The 21,266-nt window shown below is 44.4% G+C and overlaps 1 protein-coding gene across 1 annotated transcript in view; it reads left to right on the top strand.

The window, feature by feature from the left end:
* The first annotated feature begins 246 nt into the window (after positions 1-246).
* CYP2J2 (cytochrome P450 family 2 subfamily J member 2) overlaps positions 247-21,266 on the top strand; it is a 60,669-nt gene continuing 39,649 nt past the window's right edge. The window contains exons 1-3 of the mRNA XM_077182709.1: positions 247-711; positions 1,455-1,647; positions 8,505-8,712. The gene's annotated coding sequence lies outside the window, so the exon portion shown is untranslated. The remainder of the gene's footprint in view (positions 712-1,454; positions 1,648-8,504; positions 8,713-21,266) is intronic.

Below are 21,266 nucleotides of genomic sequence, written 5' to 3'. Positions count from 1 at the left end.
CTTTCTCTAAATTATGCCTTGGGTCCTTGGAAATGAAATATCAACGTATTATTACTGCTGTGTATTACTGTGATTAGAATCACAGAGGTTTAGGTAACTTTTGCTTACAATCTTGTGCATCTGTGTCTGTATATTATATGTGTGTGCATTTATATATTTGAATTTTTTTTGTTTTTTTTTTATCTATGTACGTTCAAAGTTCCTTTAACCTGACCAACAGCTCATGCTCATGTGAGTCAGGATTTGGAGCAGTGGAGGAGCAGAACAGGGTGGATCAGGACTGTGAGATTCCTTCTCCAGGAAAGCAGCAGATCAAACATGAGCACAGCCTCTCTCCTGGGGATTGCATTCCATATTTAGGGACATGAGGGAAGGGAGGGCATCTCCAGCTGGGTTGCACAAGGTCACTGCAGAGGAGTTAAGCGTCCAGGGCCAGTTTTGGGGATTGCTGAACACCTGCCACACCACTCAGTGATCAAGAGGATGCTGTGGAAAAGTCCTGTCCCCTCTAAAAGCAGCATCTAATCCGAGTGGGAGAATAGGGCCCTGGAATTGACATTCATTCAGGAAAGAGTTTGGTGACCCAGGAGTTGGAGCCACCTCTCTGCTCTCAGGTGCCCACCTTGGCCATTTGCATTAAGACTCTTTCAGCCAGACCAAAACCACTTGCCTGGCCCGGGAAATCTGCTAGAAAAGAGCTGTTTTGGGGAGGTAAGTCACTGATTCAGTTTGCCAAGCTGTCATGGTGGAGTCATCTGTAATGAAGCCTAAGGCTGAATCCTATTTTTACATTTGCAAATGTTACAATCCAAAATTTCATTTTTGTATTTAAACTGTGTGGCTCCAGTTTCCTGTTCTGATTTTGTTTGTGATTCAGTTTTAAAGCCATGGACCTGTGGACTAAAAATGCAGTGACTTTGGGTGTTGTGTTTCTATGTGTCATTATTTTATTATTATCATCATCGTCAACACCACTATTATTATTATTATCACCTATTTTGGGGGGATTCTTATATGCTCGTTTCTCTTGGCTGGTGGAATGCAGATCAAAGAAAAGCATGAGAATGCCTGTGACAGCAGCATTTTTCAGACTTTTCCTGAGCATCCCTCCTGTTTGCCTGCGGATGCGATTGGGCGCTCCCCGCGCGGAGCGGAGCGGCGCAGCCACACCACATCTTCCCACTGCCTATTTTCAGGCTGTGTGCTGTGCCCTCCCGGGTCAAAGCGAAAATGGGAGAGGATGGCAAGCCAAAGCGTGGGGAAGATGACTCACTGGATTATTTTCTGCATTTCAAATATAACCCTTGAATTCTTGCCAATGTATCGATACAGTCAGGCAGCGAGCCTCATGTATTTATATTTATTTATGCTACGTAATGCCTCAGTCAATACACTTACCTATTTTTTTTTCCATTTTGTTTATTTGTTTTTTTCACATATTTGCTTCAAAACAGGCACTGAAGGAGCAAAACTGCAACCCACCCAATGCAATTCCTGTAAACACAATGTGCCAAGGTTTCCAACAAGCATCAGCTCTGGTAACCACAATCATTGCCATTCCATGCCTTACTGAAAATGATCAGAATGGCTTTGGAGAACTGGACAGCCCCTGATCTTTCTGAGGAAAGAAAAAGCAGCTCATCTGAGGTATGTTTTGACACAAAGTGAGGTTATCTTTTCTCCTCTGTCTTGCATAAAGATGGTGGTCTGCAAAACCCAGCCCTGCTCTGGTCTGCATGTCCCACTCTCTGTTTTGGGAGGGGAGAAGGGAATGAGCTCAGGTGTGGGATGGCTGAGTTGAGGCCATGATTATTGGGGAAAACATTAACATGGAGCTTGTAGAGAGAAACAAGCTTGATACCCCAACAGGAAACTTAACCATCAAGCACTTGGTCTCAGGGATCATTTTATTCTCAGAAAGTGGGGCATAAATACAGAGTTAATTATGACCAGAACCCACAGCAATAACCTGTGTTATGGTTAACTCTAGTCCTAGTCTAGAAGAGCTGTAATCTTACCCTGCCATCTGAAATTTGTTTCTTTATTAAGATTACATTCTCGACTGAAAGAAAAAAAAAAAAAGTGAGTTAATTTGATAAGTTTATTGTCCTTTGTCAGGATGGTAGTATTTTTTTCTGCTTTGAAAATAGATGTTCCTGTTTCTATAGCTGTATATTTATCCTTTCTTTTAGCTTTTTCATTACTGTCCCCTTTAATCATTTAATGAGGAGTGTTCAGGTTCCTGATGATTTAAAATTATGACTCATAGAGACACTGGCAATATCTTTGCTGGAGAAACGTTGATCCTCTAACTTTAAGACTTTAAATTCAAACCACATGTTTTTGCCACTAACTCCAAAAACAACCCCTGGAGTTGTGTGACTGTCACTAGAATATAAACCAAAGCCATTCTGCAAACAAAAGCTGCAGTATTTAAATTGCGATTACGGTCAGAAAAGTGACTATTTTAATCATTGCTCCGCTTTACCCGGGAGATCTGCTCCCTCTGCACATTCCAAATATCTCTGCAGATTTTTATAGACTGAAAGGAGATTTTACTGCCTTCCACCCCTCTCAGCCCTACGGAGGCCGGCCAAGGCAGGCGGGTGAGCCAGATTTGTTCCAGACTCACACATCCGCGGGAGTGTGAGCTGAATTCCTGCGGCACGACCTGCCCAGCCGGTGATGTGCCCGCCAGGACACGCTTTTGTGCTCCCTGGGAGCTTGCAGGGTGCAGGGCACTTAGAGGGGGAAGAACAAAACACAAAACCAAAACCACAGGGGTTTTCATATAAACTGGTTTGGTTTGAAAAGGGAAGAAATATCCCTGAAGGGCCTCTTGGGCTGGAATGGCTTTTTTTGAATGCAACTACCTGGATGGACCCCACTTCAAGGGCAGGGGCTCTGAGTAAAGGAAAAAATAAATTTCAAAAAGTATTAGGTATAGAACTGGGAAATTGAAAATAAGAGGATGCAAATGTCTCAAGGGGATTTTCTTTTCTTGCTGGCTTTGAGGAGCAAATTAATTTCCTTTAATATTTTCCTCATGTGGACACTTTCTTACAGCAGTCTGGGTGCTGAGCTTCATCCTCTTTGGGCTCCTACAAACTCACTGCCTCCCCTGACCCTCAAGCCCCGTTTTGTGTGTTTGCTACTTCAAGAATCGAATCCCATTTAGAGGGTGGCTGCTTTAACTCCCTATCTTCATTTATGAAATGCAATATATGTATTTTACATCTATGAAAATCCTCTATTACAGTATTGGGAATGTTTCTCTGATACACATGAATTCAAAATAAATGTTGTTAAGAGAACATCTAATTCATTTTAGATGGTTTTATTAGGCGTCTCTTAACAAATCCCAGAGTATGTAAATGAAATATAACTATACGTACATATTCATCAGTCTGTTCTTGGAATTAAATATGAGCGCTGTGACATTTGGTTTTAAGGAATGACTAATTAACATGTGTGCAGGATGTTCTCATCTTCCTGCTTTGGAGTCCCAGAGTCAGGGAAAAGCACACAAAGCGTATTTCCACTCTTTCTATCATAGTTTGCAAAGCAGAAAGCTGCTCACGACAGCCAAGAACTTCTCAGGCGTTTCTGTACCTGTTGGGTGCTGACACAGGGCCCCTTCTTGAGTGCTTGGTGTTGTTAAATGTCATCTCGTCTGCTCTAGGGCCAGGAGTGCATTAAAAAAATCAGCTTTGCAGCCGACCTGGCTTTTAATAATCACACCAACAAGTCACAGAGCACAATAAAGAGCAGGACAACTTCTGGAGTACGGCCAATGTGCTGTTGATTTACCTCCACAATGGGATGCTGGAAAACTGGGCTGAGCCCTCAGGTGCTCCCCATCCCCACTGTCCCAAAGAAGCTCTGTAGGAAAACGTGGGCTGGATCCTGTAGGGATATCTGGGGGTTGGATGCCTCAGTGCCATGCTTGGGAGCACCAGGCTTTACTGCACTGCTGCTAAAAACCCAGAGAAAGACCCACATTAGTTTTCGGCAGGGCTGGCTTGAGTTGCTTTTGTGCAAGAGCAATGTGTGTGCAGGGCATACACTTTTTGCAGCAGAAAAAAATTAGTTTAAAAAAAAAAGGAAACCGACTGTAATTTCTTTCTAAGGGTGCTGGGGGAGGGTAGACACACCACACTGCCCTGTCTGAGCGCCCTGGAGAAGTTGACCAGAACAAATCTCAGCAGGAACACACAAACCTCTATTATACCTTTTAAAAAGCTCCCCATTGAATGCAGCCGGGCAGATGGGAAGGGCCCTTTTATTTCCCTTTTTCTTTCTCCGCCTGAGTTCATTCTCTCCCTTTGGGGGAGCCAGGTTCAAAGACATGCCAAATGCATCAAAACCTTCCCAATAAAGCCCCTTTCACCTCCCAGCAGAGCAGGGATGGGACTGGAGCGTGCTGGGAGTGCTGGGTCTGACGGTGACTTTCAGGACTGTGTGTGGTAAATCGTGTGCACATTTCCCAAAACAATGCCCTGAATTGGATGTCTAATTCCCTGGAAATTAAATCCCTCAGCTGGTCAGGGAAAACAGGAGCCAAGGAGATTAAACAGTGCAGTAGGGAGAATCTTTGAGGGTTGTTGGGGGGGTTCTTGTGGGTTTGTTGGGGTATTATTTTTATATAGCAGAGGGGTAGCAAAGTAGCGGTTTGGTGTTGCTCCCACTATTTTAATTTGAACCATGAATTCCCCTCTTCCTCTCCCAATAATCCCCATGAAAAACTACCTCTTTATGCTCATTACCCAACAGGTGAGCTCTGTCCCAGCAAGCACAATCCTGCTTCAGGATGCAGAACTAATTTCTGAGTCCTTAGGGTGAGTGGAGTGGGATGCTGCAGCTGCAGAGCCCGTTCCCATGGCCCCAGGCATCCCACATCCTGCTCAGGTCCCTGCTAGAGCCTGCAGCTCCCAGCACCTCCCTGCACTGCCCACCACAGCCTTTGCTCACTCCTGGGTTATTTATCCCGGAACAAACTCGGCTGGGACTGGGATTATTTGGGTGTCAGAGAGGCCAGAACTAGGGCTGAGATGTTCCTGTTGATTTTTTGTTGCTGGTGTGTTAAATACAAGCAGGTCCAGCCACGGATGCTCCAGTGTGGCGCAGCGAGTGGCTGGATGCTGGATAAAAGCACAGTCCCTGCTCCTCAGGAAGCGATCTTTCCCCACGGGGCTGCTTTTGAACTGCTACAAGTCAAAACTTAGTGGGCCTCACAGTGGCAATTTTTTTTCCTTAAAAAAAAAAAAAGCAGTTTCCTACGTATTTTTACTGACAAAAGCCTGACGCTTCCTTTATATGCTTTATTTTCTTTCTCCTCTGAAACGATCGTTAGACAAAAGCAGTTTTGCTGCTGGTTAATCAAGAGAGTGATGTGGCCCTGCATTTTAATCCTAAACCAATTAGCAGGATTTGACATCATGCCATTAGACTGCTTGAAACAAAAATCAAGGACAGCGTAATGCAGCTAGAAAAGAACAATAACCATCAGCGCTGCCCTGTCAAAGGGGAAGGAAGAAATTTGGCTGCGTCTGTAATTTCTAAGCAATCCCCTTTCCCTCAAACCTGAGCATTCAAATGAGGGAGCTAAATAATAATGAGAGGGGGAAATGTTGAATCTCTAATCACATTACCCTAAAAACTGCACCGGTTTTAAAAGCAGAAATCGCTGCTCTTGCTCCTGAGCCGGCACAAATAGGTTGCATTTCCAAACCCTGAGTTGCGGTTTATGATTTCTGCCGCGGGCACTCCGTGCTTTGCAGGTTGTGCGGTGCCTCGGTGCAGATGCACAGTGAGGGACCCCGCGGGGTGCAAATGCACCAGCATCCCTCAGAAACAGCTTCCTGGACATGGAAATGTTTGCTTTGTCCAAACCACCCTAAGATAATTAATGAACAAAGCACCTTTTAGCAACTGTACTTTTTGCTGGCAGGAATGCACCTTGCGGCTGGTCCCGCAGTGACAGCGGCGCAGCCTGAGCCGGTGGCCGGGACTGGAGCCGGCCTGGCAGGCGTTGGCCAGGCCACGGCTGCTGCCCGTGGGCACAAACAAGCCTGGCGAAGATACAGGGTGAGAACAAAACTGCAGGCAGGCCCCAGGGTGCAGTATTGGAGGGATGAATGCCTAAAGCACATCGGGGACTCCGCGCCTTGCTGTGCGCTCGGGGCTGGCAGCGGAGAGCGGAGCAGGAGCGAAACCCAGCGTCTCGTAAAGCAGCATATGGATAGAGCACAAATGGATGGGGTTTTATATCCTGTGCAATATTTTCATTGATATTTATTTTGATTTAATTTGGCTAATGTGCAGGGAGAAATGAAAGCGTGCCATACTCCTCAACATCTGATGAGGAGCTGAATACTTTTTAAAATTAGTATTCCCTTAGAGGCATCGATCTTTGAGGTCTGCCCGGCAACTTGCTGGAAAATCATGAATTACTCCATGTAAATCACAGGATGACCCTTGGAGCAGCAGATTGTTGTTTTAATGTTGAATTTTTTCTGTTAGATTACAATTTCTAATCTTTCTGCTTCAACCTTTTTGTCCATAACTTTAATTTTCCTTTTCATGAAAGTGTAGTTTTGCACAATCTCAAAACACTTCAAAGAGAGGGTTTTAAAGAAATATTAATAAATTATCATGAGATTTGTTATAAAAGGGTGAAAGATGGAAATTGTCCTTATCCCTGCTTTGAGAGAGAAGAGGCTGAAGTGGAGCCAGGAGCGATGGTCACAAATTGTAGCGTGAGGTTGGAGACCGGGGTGCAAATCTCTGCCAAAGACTTCCAGGGCGAAGTTGGGCAAGTGACATAAATCTTCCTCTCTCATAGCTGCCATCTGCAATACAGGACAAAAAGAGCCCATTTCCTCCACAGGGATCTGTGTACAAATGCCTTAAAACTGGCGAGGGGTGGCAGCGATGGCAGGGCCATGTGCAGGCTGGAGAGGGACAAAAAATAACTCCCCAAAGAGGTTAGCGGCAAATAAATCCTCTGCCTTCCTGCTGAAGCAGCTCTCCCAGAGCTTTGTGGCTCTGAATTTTGAGGGAATAAATTTGTGAGAGGAGGTTAATGTGGGTAAGGTGAGCAGGGGCCGGGGGGTACCCAAAGCATCACCCCACACCCCCTCTTTGCCCCACCAAGGCGTCCCCAGGGCTGCCTCCTGCTGCACCACTGGGATTTTAATGTCCCACTTCCCTCGCCTGTTAATAAAGGAACAAAAAGCGCTTTTGCCTCCTCAAGGGTGTTGTGAGACAAAGTTGGTAAGTGCTGAAAAGAAACCCAAACCCGAGGAGAAAGCTGGCTTTGTTGCCTTCGGACACAGACCACTGCAGACCTTGCTTGAATTTTGCTGTAACATCTCTTGAATGAAAACGTGTTCTTCCAAAAAACCAAAAAACACGTCCTGGCTGGAAACAGCTGCCAGGGGACTGAAAGGACTTGCAGATTATAGATCCTCAGGGCTCTTTGTGGCAAAAAAATATTTGTCCTGTGGATTTGAGCTGGATCCAATGAATCCAAAAAGTGCTGGGAGTGACTCTTTAACCCATCCTCTTGGAAAAAAGGGAGAAAAAACCCCAACAGGCTAAATAAGCAAAAAAAACCAAAACAAAACAAAAAACAAAACAAGACAAGAAACAACAGCAAGAAAACACCTTTCATAATAATAATAATAATAATAATGGGACATTGTTCAGGAAAAAGAAAATTCAGCAGGTCAAAGGCTAAACCTCCGCCTGAATTTTAAACTAAATTGGAAAGGAAAGAAAATTAAATTCAGTTGGTTAGACCTTGTAAACTGGGCTTAAAAAATGGTTTCCTAGGACAACAGCAGCAACAAACTCTGAATTTTCATAGTCAGAGAGGGCACCTTGGAGTACCAGGGAAAGAGGAAAAGGATTGTATAAAAGATTACTGATTCTGTGTTTCTTCTATCCTGTATTTCACTGAGCTCTACAACAGTAAAAAACACATTTGCATGTTTCAAACTTGTGTCTATATCATGATAAATGTTTTGTCTCCACAGGAAAATAATTTTTAGTGGGAATAATTTTTTTTTAAAAAATTGTTCTAAACTGGATAAAATCTAACACTATAAAAAAAATCTCTAGAGTAAGACTGGGACAAAATTATCTCAAAATGGAGCAGAATAAGGAGTGTACCCACAGTCTGGCATAACAGAAGCATTAATTACTGGAAAAGGATACCAGAAATATTTAAAGAAATGGCATCTTTAACAAAATGGCGCTTTTCTGCTGTGTTCCAGGCAAGCAAATATATGAGTCAACATCTGAAATGTGATGCAAAGAAAACATTGCAACTGCTTGGTTGGTTTCAGGAGCATATTATGTTTATAAAAACCAGAAGTTTTATCCTTAATATTAAAAAAAACCCTACTCTTCTCTTCTTGAGATCTTTGACTTCCCTTGCCTAATTTCTAGATTCAGAAAGCAAATTCTTTTCTAATTATTTTAATATATTTTGTTTTCAGCTACAAAGTCAGCCTCCTTGAGCTTGCATTAATTTGATGTGCATCCATCTTAATTGAAGCTGATCCATTTCAGTCTTGGCAGCACGTTGATAATAAACAGGAACGAAACACCATTTGGCAAATTCCAATCTACCAGCAAAACCAGGGAGAAAGCAGAAAACCTGGGGCCATCTCCTGGAATTAGTTCCTGGACTGCAACTCAATCTTTGTATGTATATTATTTTATTTTTTTATAGCCAAGAATTTATCATCATAATTGTATTTGTAATTTCAAAGGTACATTATCATACTAATGGATGATGAGCTCTCAACAGTCACAAGAAATATTAATTAAAGAAGTTCTCCTGTCCTAACAGGGACAGTGTTCCCTAACCCCCATTATGGAAATTGGTTAAACCAAGAGAATATTTCCTTTGTAGTTTCATATTTAATATCCTAAGCCAAAGCAACTGTCCATCAGAAACAGAAAGATGTACTTTGGTCCCCCATGCCAGCTTTTTACTTATGTCTGCCATTTCATTTCCCCTGTAATATGGGGGTAAGTCTTAGCCAACATCTTCATTTTCATTCATTAATGAAATCATGGTAATATCCCACTTATCACTTAGCTGTCTCCAAGGCACTTTGGAGGTGTCTGTCACCCTGGTATGTGTGTATCTAGAGAGAGAGCACTCTGCCCAAAAATGACCAGTCAGTGAGGTTTCTCAATATAAAAAAGGTCAAAGTACTACAGGACTATTATTATCACTTAAAACTCCATGAAGCATTAAAATCATGAGTGTGGGAAAGCTGGAAAACACAACTTGATATAACTGTGTCTGTCAATGGGTTCTGCACTCCCTCGCTGCCCCACGCTTAGCAGACATGCTTCTCACCCAAACTTCATTTTTTTCCTGAAATAAAAGGTCACTTTGTGCCATGCCAGAAGATGCTCTGCTCATCCACTGTTCTGCTGTCCTTCTCAGCTTTAATCAGCATAGGTAAACTGCATCCCTAAATAATTTGAAGGGCAATAAAAACAAGCGCACACAAAAATTACTGCAGCTTCTATGTTCTTGAGAAGGGGGGAAAAATGTCCTGAAAAGCTCTCTTTATTAATATGAGATGGCAAATATTTTTTGCTGTTTATTAAATCATATGAAAGGTTAATTATGGTTAGCGACTGTGGGTAGAAAACAATTCTTGGAAGATGCTTTTGTAACAACAGGTTGGCAGTATGCAGAAGCCATCTGCTTCCTGCAAATGTTAAGGTACAATCTCAAACTTGTGAGGTTAAAAATTACAGATTGCAGAGTAGTTTGGTAGAAGGAAAATCCATGTTGTGTTGATGTAAAGTTGCTCAGTCTCCTTGACACACAGCCTGGAAGGAATGCCAAGTTCCCTAAAGGATGATGTTTGGCTGGAGAGGACCCTCGCTCGGGGTATTCTGTGCTCACACTGGCTGTCTGCACAGCTAATTAAGTCATTTTTGTGCTGTGATTCATCTTTTTTAATACAAGAATTGGTTTCAAATCCTGACCCATGAATAGGAGTGGTTTGTGGGTATAATATCTTGCTTTCAAGTGGGGAATTCAGCTCCTTCCATGAAGGAAATAGATAAAATCATTATCAAGGAGACTCCTGAAACTTGTTGCTTCAATCCACAATCTGTGAACTTCATCATGGCTGCAAACTCCTCATGGGCAGCACTATTGGTAAGAAAGTAAGAGTTCTCAACCCCATTTTATAAATAGTGATCTGGGCAAAAAGATAGGAAGAGATTTGTCTGTGAGCACACAGGGAGGTTGTGGCTGATGGAATCAAACCCAGATTTTCAGATCTCAGCGATGTGCCTTAACCACAAAACCATTCTTCCTCTCTGTGGGTCAGCTACGGTGACTTCAGCATTTGAGCTGGGCATTTAAAGATGTTTATCTTTTTCCAAGGATCAAATTTAATTCTGCTGGATTTTCCACTTCTGGAAAACATCACCCACTTTATCCTTCCCCTCTGGAGATAACGTTGTCCAACTTTGCCTGCTCCCCACCAAGGAAAGACAAATTGAACCACCTGTAAGAGAAGGGATGGGGAACTGCCCCCTTCACTCTTCAGTCAAACAGGGAGAAGCTATTTTGGGTTTTTTCAGACACTCTGACCTGAAGTGATGTCATGCAACCTTCAGCCCCCTTTGCTGCTCCCCTAACTTACTTACAACCTCTCCCCACACTCATCTCTAGGAGCTGACTGCCAGCCAGCTTCTGTGTAAAAGAGCTCATTTAGGAAAAAATCTGGGGCCTTTTTCCTGTTACTCTACCCTAAACAATTCTGTCAAGGCTATGAATGTCTGCAGGGGTTTCTTCTCCAACACTGCCTTTTTTTCTAACAGAGACTTTCCAGCTAGATGACTATTTTTTTTAATAATTCTGTAAAGTGTTTTTATCTCCTCCTTTTGGGCTGGAGTTGGTGATCCACCCCACTATCAGTACCTCCTGCCAGGAAGGACATCCTGCCATTAAAATCCCTCTAGATGGAGGAGAGAGGGGCAGACCTGACCACCCCTGGGCTGTGCTGCAGAGCTCCCAGTCCCTCATCACAGCCTTGATCCCCAGTGCTGGCAGCATCCCTTACCAGGATGGTTAGCAGCAGGACCTGCCCTGCATTGTCCCCTTCTGCTGCCAGCCCAGCTGCAGCCTCATTGAAGCCTGTGAAACCCTGAGCTGGGATCTGCTGGTGGGCTGCAGGTGATGGGATCTTCTATTTCTGGGCTGAAACCACTGATGGGGAAGAAGGAACCAGCTTTATTCATCTCCCTGACATTTTGTCAACAGACCTGGACCTTTCTTTCTCTTCTTCTTGGTCTGTTTTCTTCAATGAAACTGAAGATCATTTTGGGTAATACCAGCAACACTTTCATCAGGCTTCCTGGAGTGCCCTGCAGGAGCTGGCTGCATGTGAGGGACTGAAACACATAGAAATTAGGGATGAGATGTTTCAATGCCACCGAAGGGATTTGGATGCCCAGCATCCATTAAAATGAGAAACAATTCCTGTCCTGCCCTAAATGGCCGGAGCCCAAATTGCTCCACGAGATGGAAACCATCTTGGTTAATGCATGGACACTTAAGCCCTCAGCATCTGACTTCACTTATATTTTATTTCCAGCAAACTTGGTTGATGATGTCCAATGAAACACTTGCACACCCTTACCCTCTCCCCAGCAGCTCATCGCGCTGTCACTTGCCAGCTCCACTATCAGGGGAGGGTGATGAAGGTACCTCATTTGTTTGCAAGTTGGAGAATGATGTAAAAGGTTCCTCGTCCATCATGATAAAGGCTTTCAAAAAAAGCCCCAGACAAATGTTCCTTCCTCTCGTTTCGCCCGCGCTCCGTGAGGACGTTTGAAGCAGAGGGAAAGTTCAGCATAGCCATATGCACAGAGGGGGTGCACACAAATCACAGCTACTGCTAATTGGATCCAGAGATCTAATTGGTCCCTCGTGGTGGCACCCTGGGCTGCTCCTGCCTCCCCTGACCTGCCAAGGGGCTCAGCCACTCACAGCACCATCATTAAGCAGAGCAGGCATTCAGGGCCTTGCCCAATCTAAAGGGAAGATGAAGATGTAAAATAATATATAATAATACAAAATAACATAATATAAAATAACTCCAGGTGCTTGCTCTGAGGCTAATGCCTCATCCAGAAAGCATCCCTACACTGAAGCATTGAAAACCCCCACTAAAATTGCCAGAAATAGGATGTTTCCCACATCCCCTTCCTGCCCTAAGTGCAAAGCAACATGCCTGTCTATGTTAGGGACTATTGGTCTTTTTTAACCCTTTTTAGGACCACTATCACCCCATCCAATTCCACATGTGAGCCCAACCATGAACTCTGGACATGGATGCTCCCAAGTTACATGGAGCAAAGTCCTGGGGAAGAGGGGAGGAAATATCCAAAGTTTGGTCTCAGGTCCATTTTAGTCCTGGAAAAGACTCTGAGTCTTCTTTTATTATGCAAACCTCCTCAGCCAATCCTGATTTTAATAAAGTTGATTAATGATTGTGCTGAGGACAAGGACAGTTATTCCCTGACTTATGCTACGCCGTTTATGGAAGCTGTATCCTTAAATGAATTACTGCAGGGATCATTAAATTTTGACTTAAATTGGACATAGTAAGCTCATTTGAAAAAATAAAAAGCTTAGCAAGTTATATATAAACTAAAGGAAAAATGAATCTCCTCAAGCTGTCTCCCCTCTCCTTCTCAAGCAGGAACCTAAAGGGCAGATTTGAAAAGTGAAGTTTAAATTTGCAGGGCAAATCTTCATGAGGGCACTTTGAAGCTGCATTTGTGCAAGTCCTAATTGAATTATGGGTTCAAAACCTGGACCTTTATCCTCATTCAGTTTAACAGGTCCCCAGATTTTGGGTTGGCAGTAGAAATATTGTTACCCTGAAGAAGGAAGGTGAAAACTGCCACCCTCTCCCTGTGTGGTGTCGAAGGAGCTGGTGAGAAGTGGGTGCTGCTCCCATGCCCTGCACTGTGGCAGCTGGGGGGACAGAGACCCAGAGAAAAGGCACACTGTTTTTTAATGGAATTGCCTTTAAAAGTCACATTAAAAAAAAGTTTGGTGGCTTTAGGATTTGAGTACTTCCTCACTGAGTGTTTTTAGAGGGAGGATGGAGATGCTGGACATGGATTTTTTTCTGCTTTGCAAGCATTTGAAAACAGTTCAGTTTCTGTTGATTTTGTTCCCCTTGTATAAAACTGCCAACATTACTCCTTGATGCTGAGAATAATCACAGAAATTACCACGGGGCCTTGTGAGGGTGGTCACAGACTGGGAAACATTGCTCAGAAAAGCTGTGGCTGCCCCTGGATCCCTGGAAGTGTCCAAGGCCAGGCTGGACAGGGCTTGGAGTAACCTGGGGTAGTGGAAGATGTCCCTGGCCATGGCAGGGGTAGAACTGGATGAGCTTTAAGGTTCCCTCCAACCCAAATAATTTTATGAATATTCATTCATTAAATAAAAAGGACTGCACCTTTGAATATGGATACCTTTCCAGCAGAGGGGAAAGACTATAGCAAAAAGGAGGTGATAAAGTAAGGGGGGGGTTTAAGCAACAATATTCAGACCCTTCTCAACATCCAGGCTGTAATCTAGTCACATTTATTCATCCCACCTTCCAAATCCCAGTCACACCATCCTGTGAGAAGGGGTGAGCTCAGAGGGTGAAGGGATTGCAACTACCAGCTTCCCATTTCCCATGCCTCTCTGTGTTTTAATTAAAAATCTTAATTAATTAATTTTTCACTTTGTGTCAAAATTCCCTTCAGTGGGCTGATCAATGATGGACATATCTCTTGGGAAATGCAACTGGAGAAAGGCAAGATACCTTTTTTTAATTATTCTTATGCAGCAAACTCTAAAAGGCTGCAGTTTACTGCCCCTTCATGGTGACTTGATTGGTCATAGCAGGATTAAGTTTCTGTTCTAATCCAGGAGATTTTAAAGCATATAATAATTTTAAAAAAAAAAGGGAAAACTGGGCTATGCTTCAGTTATTTGATAATCTATAAATACAGAACGAGTATGTATGTGCTCTGCCCAAAAAAAAGCTGTAAAATAATGTAAAATTTCAACACCTCCCTGCTTTTTACTTTCTGGCAGAGGGCTCAGCGTGCAGGGGGTTCAGTCCTTTCTCTGTAACCCAGCACTGCTTTTCCTCTGGATGGAAATTTCTATTCCATCGCCATCTCGTGGTTCCCTGCAAAAACTGCTGGCTCTGCAGAACGTCTCCTCGCGTTGCTGATGCTGACTTGCACGAAGGCACCTTTTAAAATGCAACATCCACTGGACATGAGGCACATGGGGGATGAATATTGTGCAGCTGGGCCTGCAACAGGGGAGTTTGGAGGGGGAAATGGGGGCTGCAGTTCCAACACTCAGGAACTCACGTGGCTTTCAGCAGCCTGTGTTACAGAGATCATTACTCCGTGGATTTGGGGGTTTTTGGTGGGTTGGGGATGGAACTTAATCCATGAGAAGGACTAGGAGGAAACTCTGCTCCAAATTATGAAAGACACCAAAGCTGTTATTTATAGTGGAATATCTGGCATGCTTATCATAGAAAATTTGGTTTGGAAGGGACTTCCTCTAGTTTCCCCCTGCAGTGAACAGGGACATTTTTAACTAGACCTGGCTGCTCCAAGCCTCATCCAACCTGACCTTAAATGTTTCCAGGAGTGGATTATCTTATGTCTAAGAATTTTTTTTTATTATTATTTCATTGATTTTTACAACATGTTACTTCTTTGACTAGCTTGAGCTGCACTGAAACAACGAAGAGCAAACCCCAGATTTATGATGGTTTTTACAATATTATCGTGTCACTGGCACTGGTTTGGGAATGTCACTTATTTCAACCTGTGCAAGAGCCCCCTGTGCAGATTGCAAATGAGGGTTGCTGTGATCGTGGGGTTGTGATTGCAGGGAGGGAGGAGGATGGAGGAAGAGCTGCAGAAATTAACATCAGTCTGAAAAATCTCAACTCCAAGCATGCCAGCAGCAGGTCTCCAGCCCAACCCACTCTGCTGAACTTGTCAAAATTCCCTCACCTTGATTTCATCCTGCTGGAGAAGGAGTCTTTGCAGGAGGCTGCATGTGTGCCCCTGGTTTTCCTCAGTAAGGCAGGGAGAGAGGGAATTTTGAAACTGAGCCGGTGGTTGGGAAATTGCCCCCTCTAATACAAGCCAGACCCATGGAAACCCTCCAGGTCTCAAAGTCCCTCCTCAGCCCAAGTAGGATTTTGATGAAGAAAAGCAGAATAAAAGTGAACAGGAAGAAAGCGAGTTTAAATAAGCCCAAACAAGTAACAGCAGATTTTGAGAAAGCCAAGTGAGCAGCTGTGGGCAGCCCCAGCTGTTTCACTGCCCCAGAAAAAGCCAAGAAACCATGGAAAATGCCCTGTTGTGGGGAATGGCACAGACATTCCCAGGTGTCTCCATAGCCATGTGCATGGGGGCATGAGCACCATGGGCATGGGACGACAATGAGTAAACCTGTGAGCAGTTTTGTCAGTGAAGAGTTCTAATGAAGTCAGTGTTTTCCTCAGCTTTGGGGCTTTTTGATGGCAGATTTCCCATTTTTCTGGGAAGAATCCCCCTGAAGACGCTGGCTGGTGGACTCCCACTTCAATCCCCAGAGACATCAGCTCTGCTGCCCCATCTTCATCCCTGCTGTCTCCTTCACAGCCCCTGTTTGCAGCCAGTTGGAGCAAAACACACAGCCCTGTCCCCCCTTGCCTGCCCTCACCATGTTAAGACAAAAACAGGGTTTTAGTTCTTTTCCAGCATGGTGCCAGGGGCTTTGTGCTGCTTTCCTCCAGCCCAAGGAACATCAGGAACAAAGCACTGCAGAGCTCATTTGGGCAGTGTACTGAAAGGGACATTGCTGCCACATTTGGGACCTACTCTTAGGGCAGAGAAAAGGCAGTTTCAGGACCTGAAGAAGAAGGAGCAGTGGTTGGCACAAAGAACCTCTGGAGGGTACCTAATATGCATTATTATCAGACATTTAAAAGCATTTGCAAGAGGTAATTCCCAGCTTACTTTTCACTCCACCATGGAGCAAGCCTAGAAACAAATGAGGAGCTTGTTCATTTGGACCTTGCTGGAATGAATGGCTTCCTTTATACCAGCTGCCTCTCAGAAATGTTGAGATTTAATTAATCCCTGGCTGGAAATAATGTATAGTATTGCCTGATCTCTAATTCAGGATATCAAGGCTAATGCTCAGCATAAAGAATGAAGTTTGTTGAATGTACAGCTGGAAAATTGACCACAGTCTCACCGACCTCAGTGCTGCTGTTGGGGGAGAGGAATCATTTGCTGATGGTTGAATTTGGGACTGTATCATTGTGCTGAAGCTTTGCTACAAGCCAAAAGAATGCTACAGCAGTGTGAGTTCCAGCTTCTCCATTCTCCATTTCACTCCTGGCCATGTAGCCAGTCTAGCTCTTGGTGCCACATTACCAAAGTCATCCAAGGAGGACAAGTCTCTACAGGCATGGATGACAAGAGATCTATATGATCTTCCTTTAACAGAGCCTTGCTAGAAAACCTGCAGAGAAAACTTCAGGCACTGTTTACCCCCTCCCAGCCCCTCCCTGGGAGTCAGGTGCCCATGTCAAGGTGCTGGAGCTCCTCAGAGGGGAGTGGGGCAGCTCCTGCACTCGGGAATGTTGGAGCAGGATGGCCAGCACGTGTGTGCTCAGCCAGCTTTGCACTGTAAGAGAATCACCTCCTTTTCTGGAGCAATCAACTGGCCTGTGTCTCTTGGGTCACTTTGGTAGCATTGAGTATTCCTGAGCACCCCTGAGCTCCTGCTGCCAGCTCTCCCTGGCTCTCACACACATAGAGGGATGCCAAGCTTTGCCCTGACCTCATCTGCTCTGCCCTTGGTCCACACCTCCTGGAAACCACTCTTCTTCCTCACCCTTTTCCCTAGGCTATATATAAAGGGCTAATCCCAAAGCTGGACCTACAAAGACCTTGGCTGCTGGCTTCAGGGTGGATTTTTTAACAAATGATTAAATAACCAGAGGAGAACAGCACAGTGTCATCACTGAGCTGCTCCAAATTCTGTGATTTCTTCCCCCCAGGAGGATGCAAACTGTGAGGAGCTGGGACAGGTTGATGCTTGCCAGTGTCCTTTGACAGGTTTTATCTTAATTTGCATTTTCATAGGTGAGATGAGAAACACTGGCTGGGTTTTGAATGAAAACTGTGGCAGCTTCAGTACAGAACATCCAGATACGTGCTCTGCGTTGTCATGTGCAGACTCCAACTGGAGAGGATCAAAGGAAAAGGGTCTATTTTTGGTTTTGCATCTAGTAATTACTCTGAACAAATGAGCAATGCATCTGAGAAGTAATCAGCAATCTTTTTTCAGGTTTCCATCTGGTAAAATTCTTGTAGGTGCTGTAACTTCAGAATAATTTCAGGCCTGTACTTCTCACTGAAGACTCTGAAGTTGGAGTCAAGCAGTGAGTGGAAGAACACAGATTTGCTGTTTTGTCACTCATGACCATTCAGAAAACTACTAAAACAACACTCCTCAGGGCTGTGAACACCTACACCCAGTAGTGCTGGATGCAGTGAGTTTTATAGAGTTCTAGAATATCCAGATTAGAAAGGATTCTAGGAATCCAACTCCTGGGAAAGTAAAAAGAAAAGAAAGAATAAAGGACAACTGAAAGAACAGAAGAAAGAATGAATGAAGAAATGAAAAAATAAAGGAGGAAAGAAAAAATATTAAAGGAGTCCAACCCAAAGAGATATTTCCTTTTTATAACTTGTGAAGTTACACCCAGGGTGAGAGTTCCCTTTGCCTCTAAATCTTGTTCTGCAGTGACAGTGAAAGAGCACAGTGGGGAATGGGGAGGGTTGTGAGGATGAAGGGAAGGATGCAGGAGTCAGAGTTACACTCTGGACTTACTACAGTTTGAGTCCTACATAAAGGCTGGAGCCTTGCCATCTTACAGAGTACAACAGCACCTGAAGAGTGCAAATCCCACCACTTCTCCATGTAGGATTAATTAGCACAGATTTGCAGGCTGGTTCCTTGGGAGGCCAGTGGTGATTCTGGGGTGAATTTTCCAGCTTCCTGTGAAACTGAGGTTTCACATCATTCATGAGCAAGTTCCAGCCACTGAACAGTGTCACAGACCCATGGAAAGGAGTGGGAGCAGAACCGGAGACTTTGGAGCTGTCACACCAGTTATTGGAGCATATTCTGTGCATCATTCTGAATTTAGGCTTGTTTTTGTATAAAAGCAATTGGCTGGCAAGATTGCTGTAAGTATTCCCAGTGGAGTTGTGTTGGGGGAAAAAAAATTCCTTTTCTTAATGGAAAATTTTGACTTTATAACTCAAAACTTGAAAATTTTAGCTGAAAACTGTGAGAGCCTTCCCCAGTGTGACTTCTTGTTTTCCAACAAAAATAAAAGAACAGAGATGGAAGTGGAAAGTTTCTGTTTTCAATCAGAAGGAAATTTTCCTTTCCTACCAGTTCAAATAGCTGGTAGTCTCTAGTCTAGCCTCTCTGCCAGCCTCCAGCTTCCCTGTTGCTCATGGATCAGTGTTTCCCAGGAGGCAGAGGAAGCTTTGCAGAGCTGAGAAAGGTCTGTGCTTGGCCACAGCTCTTTCTGAGCATGGACAATGTCACTGGAGCATTTGCAGCCACATTGCCAGGGATCTCCTGGACACTGATGGAGACGAGACACCTGCAGCTCTTGAAAACTAAAAATCTGTTTCCAGGCTGTGATCAGCAACAATCTGATTTTCCATGAGAAGGTGGCTTTTAGGTCGAGAAATATGGAAATATAAACTGTTTAACCCTGTGTTGTGGAGAGATTTGAGCAGCAGAAGGGGTGAGGTGGTGGCAGAACTCAGCTCACCACAGGCACCTCTTGGAGCCTTTCCCTTAATGAGCCATTTGCATTTGGGGTTTGGGGTTGGAAATAGGGACTGTGCAGGGACTGACTGGGAAAATCTCACCCTGGCTTCAGAGCAGAACTGATGGATTTGGTGGGGTTACTAAAGGAGCCCCCAGAAGTGGCCTCCCCTCTCCTGGCAGTGCCACCACCACCTGTGTGTGGTGTCACTGTGGGGCAAGGCACGTCCAGTGACCTCCAAAGAAATAACTCCATTAGTTGGGGATAAACTGTTCCCCCATATCCCATCTCTGGTGAAAGCCTGGCCTCTTAAATGAAACCCATTTTGTTAAGGGTTTTAAATGCTGCTTGCCCATATGCAGAATTATGTCTTTAAAGATTAAAAAATCCAATATAAACAAAATAAATCCAGGGAGCTGAATGCATGAATCATTATTTTAGTACATATTGTCCATTCTAATCTGCAGTCCAATTGTGAAGTCATTCAAAATGCTGCTTCTCAGTAATTAGCAGGAATCTAACTCCGAGCCAATTTCTGATTAAATGTGCTTAAAATCAATAAAACATCATGAGTGATTAGAGTCACGTGTGATTAGCCCTGTCGAACAAAGCAGAATAAGTTATGGCCTCACTTTAACTTGTCAAAAAACAGAACTGGGGGTGGGAATGAGGAGGAACAGCTGATATTTCTATAAAGGGTTTTTCCAGTTCTCTGCCTCTCTCTTCACTCCTTTAGAAAAGTGAAAGGATTGGTTTGTTGTCTGAAAATTACAGGCTGAAGGGGAAAGTTTGGGGTGGCTTTGGCTTCTCTCATGAGTTTGTTTAAGGATATGCTGGGAATGTTGTTTTAATCCTGCATCACAGATATGAAGGGTTACCTGCTCCTGGCCTCACCTGTTCCCCAGCTCAGTCCTGACTATTTGCAGAAGGAAATGGCTGTAAGATTTTATTTATTTCTCTTTTCTAGAAGAGACACAAAGATCTCTTCTCTCTCCCTATAAAGGGAGCAGTGCAATGAGATATCCCCTGTCAGCAATGAAAGTAAAGAGCAGCAGCTCAAGCCCAGCTGTTGATTGAGCAGCACTGGAGGGTGAAGCAGCTGCTGAGATGGTTTCTCTCCATCCTGCTGCCATGAACCCGGGCACTCACAGCACTCCCACCCCGGGGTCTCCTGGATACAAACCACCATCTCCTCCACCAACCTGGGGTCCAGCACGAGGTGCTGCTGACAGAAAGTGGCTTTTTGGGCAAGCAGCTTTTTGGCAGCACGTCCCTCCCATCCCAGCAGCTCGGGCCGGGGGTGGAGGCGGTGCCCGCACCCGGCTGGGAGGGAGACAGCTGAGATCTCACGTGGGGGCTGTGTGGGGTGCGAGAGCTTCTCTGGAGCTGGGAGCTTGGCAGGGCTCGCCAGCAAAGCTTCCCTTGACGTCAGGAGATGGAGAACAACACTCATTCTTCAACAACACTTCTTCCCTCACAGCTGTGTGGCTGCATCCCACCGGCTGGACCCTCGGAGGAAAATCCAGCTCTGAGCTGCCTCTGGATCCAGCCCTAAGAGTGATGCTGCTGGGGCTGCTCTCTTCCTATCTCAGTCAGCACAGCAAAACCCACATCCACAACGTGCTCAGCGTGATGGGTGCAGAGGGGAAGCTTGGGAAGCATTGTCCCAAGTGTATTTCTGCTGGCAGACTGTGTTTAATTGTCTTGGTTTGTTGCCTATTTAAGAGGACATTAGTTTTTTTCAAGAGTTTATCCACATGCTTGTCTCCTGCTCTTGGCAAGGTTCTGGTCTTCCACCAGTGAAGCATGATGATGATGATGATGATGATGATGATGATGATGATTATCATTATTATTATTATTATTTCTTCCCAGGAAATTCCCTGTTTGCCTGTCCCATGGGACAAGGGCTTGTGACTCCATGTCACACCTGGGAGATGCAATGAGACATCAGGGAAAGCTTGGGGAAAGACCTACAGGTACAGGGAACCTTCCTTTAAGAGGAGTTTGCTGTGGGCAACCCCACCATCCCCAAACACCATGCTGAGCTTTGGGTAGGTGTGTCTTCCAAAGGAAATGGTCTTGGAAGCCTCCATTTTGAAATGAAAATGAAAAGAAAGTTCATTAAATGGTGACTTGAATCAAAATTAGTTATACAGAGTCAGCAAGGGTAGGTTGTGCACCATGATATGCTGGTGGTGGGTCAGCACTGCTAGCAGGGACAATGCACCTGGTTTGCCCTTCATAAATTCCCTCTCTTTTACAGTTTTCCTTACTGCTTTTCTTGCAAGCTGCTGGTCTTTAATGGCAAAAAACTTGCTAAAA

The sequence above is a fragment of the Agelaius phoeniceus genome, chromosome 8, assembly GCF_051311805.1.
Source record: "Agelaius phoeniceus isolate bAgePho1 chromosome 8, bAgePho1.hap1, whole genome shotgun sequence".
Taxonomy (NCBI): domain Eukaryota; kingdom Metazoa; phylum Chordata; class Aves; order Passeriformes; family Icteridae; genus Agelaius; species Agelaius phoeniceus.
Note: the sequence above shows the minus strand (reverse complement) of the source record. Positions and strands in the feature narration are given on the sequence as shown.